We start from the raw sequence: 5,385 nt of genomic DNA, 5'->3' as shown, positions 1-5,385 counted from the left end.
TAGAATTACTTTGGTCCTTAGAAGTAAGTTTCTAACTGTAATAGCATTAAATTTATATCTTAGTGTCTCCAATTTATATAGTAGTTTTTCTAGGGACTGTCATTTTTATGACAGTAAGTATTTCTATATGAAAATACAGCTTGTACATCTCCATTTGTAGAGGGAGGTTTTTATGTCCTTCAATACAATTTTGTCATTTTATTTATATAAACAGTATATCTTTTCTTATTAAATACATCCTACAAATTGTATGGTATTCATTACTATTATGAATGGGATATTTGTTCTATTTCCTTTCCAAATGTGTATTGTTATTATAAATCAAAGCCCTATATTTACATATTTATCCACCTATCTTCCTCAAAATTATCTTAATAACTTTAATATTATTTTATTAAAATATATGAAGTTGTCTGAACATACTCCCAATCAGCTGTAAAGATAGTCTTGTCTTCTTTTTCAGTATTTATTCCAATCAATTCATTTTTGTGTCTCATTGTATTAAAGACCCCAAAGCTGTGTTGACCCATTGTGGTGACAACAGGCAGTCTCTTGTTCTCTAACTAATAGAAATGACTTCAGCATTTTCCCATTTAGTAAAACGTGTGCTCTTTGTTTTTAGTAATAGTCCTTATTATGTTGAAGTAGTTCCTATCTGTTTACACCAAACAATCTCTTAGAGGGGAAAAAAATATATGTACCTGTCAGACACATGATAGCACTGGCAAATACCTATGAAATTGGCTGTATAAATTGTGAAGCATGAGTCATATTTCTATTTGTTCTCCAACAGTGAAAAACTCATAAATTGTTTCGAGGCTAGAAAAAGTAAAACAAGAGAACGCTCCGGGTCCTCTTGCCAGGGCGATTCATGACCCACCCCTTCCTTGCTTGGCTCTTGCTGACCCTTAGCCCCCACGCCCACCTTAACCAGCATCCTTCCTGATCTTTCTTCTCCCACTGCCTGGTCGAGTGGATACCCACATTCCTCAGGAAGGGGATAACAAATAAGATGTGCAGGAGCACCCTATTCTAGGGAGATCTTGGCAAAAAAAAATTTATCTTCCTCTTTCCCCGATTATCTGCAACTTTTCTAGGATATGCCTGCTCTTATTAACTTTAAATAACAAGATAATTCTGAATGTCTTCAAGCATGGCCTTTTGCCAGGGCTGCTCAGTAGGTGGATAAGCAGGGAAGACTCAGAGAGTCAAAGACCTTGTGAGTAGGGAAGCCACAAGGAGCAAAGGAAGTACCCAGACATGGAGGGAGGAAGCCATCCTATCCACTAAAGGAAACGGTTGGGATGTCCTCAGGCAACACACACCCTGGAAGGATCTTCCTACACACAAGGGCTGCTCAGGAAAATCCAAAGACGTACTTTCCACACGCTCAAGTGTGACTGGTCTTCCATGATACAGATGAGCCACGGTTTGCTTAACCATTTGCCTACTTGTTGAAGGACATCTGAGTTGTTTTCAATTCTTGGGCTATTATGAATAAAATTGCTAGAGACGTTTATGTACAGGCTTTTATATGAACATAAAGAAGCCATCATTTCTTTGGGATAAATGCTCAGGCGTGCGATTTCTGGGTCATGTGACTGTTGCTTGTTTAAGTTTTAAAGAAACTGCCACATGGTTTTCCAGAATGACTGTGGCTCTATTTCTGGTTTATCTATTAGGTTTTTCTCACTCTCTCTTCACCAACACCTTTTCAGTTTCCATTGTCATTGATTTCTGCTCTTTATCATTTTGTTTCTTCTATTTGTTTTGTTTTACCTTTCCTGAGCTCTTAAGATGGGCCTTTGATGATATATTTGAGACTTTTTCTCTTTTCTAAGGTATACACTTAATGCTATAATTTTGCCTCTTGGAACTGCCTTAAATGTGTCCCACAATTGATTCATTGTATTTTCATTTTCATTCAGTTCAAGATGAGACTTTTTTCTTTGCCCATAGATTGTATAGAAGTATGTTGTCTAGTCTTCAAGTATTTGAATATTTTCCTCTTATCTCTCTGCTCTTGATTTCTCCTTTCATTCCATTGGGGATTAGAGATCACATTTTGTATGAAGATTTGCTGAAGTTATATTATGGCCTATCTTTTTTTTCAGATTCATTTTTAAATTTATTTTTTATCTTAATTTGTTATATATGAAAGCAGAATGCATTATTACTCATATTATACATATACAGCACAATTTTTCATATCTCTGGTTGTATACAAAGTATATCCACACCAATTCATGTCTTCATTCATGTCCTTAGGGTAAGGATGTCCATCTCATTCCACCATCTTTTAACCCCCATGCCCCCTCCCTCTCCCTCTTTCCCCTTTGGCCTATATAGAGTCCATCTAATCCTCCCATGATCTCCCTCCCAACCCAACTATGAATCAGCCTCCTTATATCAGAAAAAAACATTTGGGATTGGCTAATTTCACTTAGCATTATATTCTCCAACTCCATCCATTTATCTGCAAATGCCATGATTTTTTACTCTTTTATTGCTGAGTAAAATTCCATTGTGTGTGTGTGTGTGTGTGTGTGTGTCACATTTTCTTTATCCATTCATCTACTGAAGGGCAAAAATGTATGTCAAGCTGTTATTGTAATGCGAAGTGTTCTGTAATATGCATTAAATCTTGTTGGTTGATAGGATCGTTGAATTCCATAGCCTTGCTAATTTTTGTCTAGTTATTTTATAATTGTTGAAAGAGACTCATTTATGTGTCCAATTATCATTTTCATTTATCTGTTTTTCCTTCCAGTTCTTCTGTATTGCTTTACAAATTTGCAGCTCTGATGTTTGGTGCATATACATTTAGGTTTTACACATTTCCTTGGTGAATTGACATATGTCCATTATATAGTTCTTCTGTTTCTGATAATTTTCTTTGCTCTGAAGTTTACTTTATCTGAAATTAATATAACCATGCCTGTTTCCTTTTGATTAATGTTTACATTATATATTTTCCCACCCTCTTAACTTTCAATTTTCCCATGTTGTTATATTTGACATGAGCTTCTTATAGAAACATAGAGTTGGGTAATAGGGAATATTTTTTTTTCTCATTCACTGTGCCAATCTTTGTTTTTTAATTGGTATATTTGAACCATTTATATCTAACATATTTACGGAAATGTTAGGTCTTAGGTATGCCATTTAATTTTATGCTTTCTGTTTCTCATTTTTCTTTTTCCTGCCTTTCTGTTAGGTGCATGAACATCTTTTAAATAATTTCATCTCGATTTTGACTTTTTAAAATAACTTTTTGTATTGCTTTTAGTGGTTGTTCTAGGTATTGTATTATATTATATATCCATAACTTTTTAGCCTTGTGGTGTCTTTCATTTCTAGTAATGTAAAGAACTCTTACTCCCCTTTATGTTCCTTCTCTCTTCCTCCCTCACACTGATTGTTGTAAAGATTTCCTCTGCATACACTTAGAACCACATCAAAGGATATTGCAATTTTATTTCAACTGTCAAACATAATTTTAAAAACTCATCAAGAAAACATATTATATTTACCCACATTTTTGCTTCCTTCTGTATTCTCCAAAATTTCTTTCATTATTTTCTTTATGTTTAGAGAATTTTCTTTATCCATTCTCTTAGGGCAGTGGGAAATTAGATTTTTTTCATCTGATAATATCTTTATTTCCATTTTATTCTTGGATGATATGTTTGCTGGATATAAAATTCTGGGTTGACAATTCTTTTGTTTCAGCACTTGAAAAATATTATCCTACTTCCTTCTGACTTCCATGGTTTCTTATGAGAAATTTTCCGTCATTTTAATTGTTTTCTACTATAGGTAAAATGGCTGCTTTCAATATTTTTTTCTTTGTCTTAGTTTTCTGAAGTTAAATTATTATGTTTCTGGGTGTGGGATTTTTAATTTTTATCCTCTTTCAGATTTTCTCAGATTCCTGAATCTGTAGGTTTATGTTGCTTGCCAAATTTGGGAAGTTTTCTGCCTTTTTAAATTTTTTTTTTTTTTTTAGAAAAAAACTGTATTCTTTCTTCTGTCCTGGTACTTCAATGACACAAATTTTGTTTTCTGTGGCTTTGTTCTTTTTTAAAATTTATTTTCTTTCTGTTTTTCAGATTGTATAATTTCCAGTGTTTTTTTTCTCTTAGTTCACTGATTCTTTCCTCTGTCTTCTATATTCTGCTAGACTCTCCACTGGTCATGGTATTTTTAAGTTGCAAATTTTCCACTTGATTCTTTATATTCTCTATTTCTTTGCTAAGGCTTTTTTATTATTTTATGTTTCAAGTGTGTTCCTACTTGTTGATGGAAGCAATTTTTGTCATAACTGCTTTAAAATTGTTATCAGATAGTTCTAACATTTCTGTCATCCTGGTGTTGACCTCTGTTGATTATCATTTTTCACACAGTATGAGATATTCCTGGTTATTGGTAACAAGTGAGATTTTTTTTTTCATTGAAAATCAGATGTGTTCATATTATAAATCTCACTTAAATCTACTTCAATTGACTTTCTGAGTCAGTAACCTGGAAGGCTGGTCATGTCTTGTTACTACTAGGCCATATAGAAGTTAAAAATGTCCACTCAACCTCTACTGACACCCAAGGAGGGCACCCCAAACCCAGTGAGTGAGGAGTTCCTCATTGTAATGTGATCTCTGCTTATGCCATAGAGGTTTATCTTTGTTACCATCTGTCAGAGATGAAAGTCCTGCTCTTTATTTGTTTTTTTCTAACACTGCCCTCAAATGAGTGTTGGAGCACCTGATTATAGCCTCATGAGGGTGAATGTCTATGATCCCTACCAGGCCTTTGCTAGCATGGGTGGGGATGGGGGGTTTTTCTGCAGTATTTGGAAGGGGTATTATTATATAAAAGAATGCTGTCATAATAGGCTGCTTCCTTCCTCCTGCTTTCACTGGATTGGGTTTTTGTTTGTCTGTTGTTGGTTGTTGTATCTATTACTGGCTTCTTCAGCTTCAGATTGGAACCAAAAAAGAACTCTATCCAGAAATGTTGTCGCTGCGAATGGTGTGAAAATACTTTGTGTACAATCAGTGGCTTGAAAAATTGTGCTCTATATGTGTAATATGAAATGAATTGCATTCTGCCATCATGAATAACAAATTAAATAAATAATTTAATAAAAAAAAAGAAATGTTGTCACTGTGTCCTTCCTCAGGTCTCACAGTGCATTTTTCCCTCTAACATAGTCTTCCTGTGCTTTATATAAACCATCCAGAGTTTCTATTTGTCCTTAACATAAGGAAAAGGGAAAAATATATCTTTTCCACATAGTCCCACATAAAGTGTGTGTGGTGCATGCATGCATGCACCTACGCGTGCATGCACACACACACACACACACACACGTGTGCACACAGTACT

Source organism: Ictidomys tridecemlineatus, chromosome 10 (assembly GCF_052094955.1).
Source record: "Ictidomys tridecemlineatus isolate mIctTri1 chromosome 10, mIctTri1.hap1, whole genome shotgun sequence".
In the NCBI taxonomy this organism is placed as follows: domain Eukaryota; kingdom Metazoa; phylum Chordata; class Mammalia; order Rodentia; family Sciuridae; genus Ictidomys; species Ictidomys tridecemlineatus.
This window is presented reverse-complemented; position numbering follows the sequence as displayed.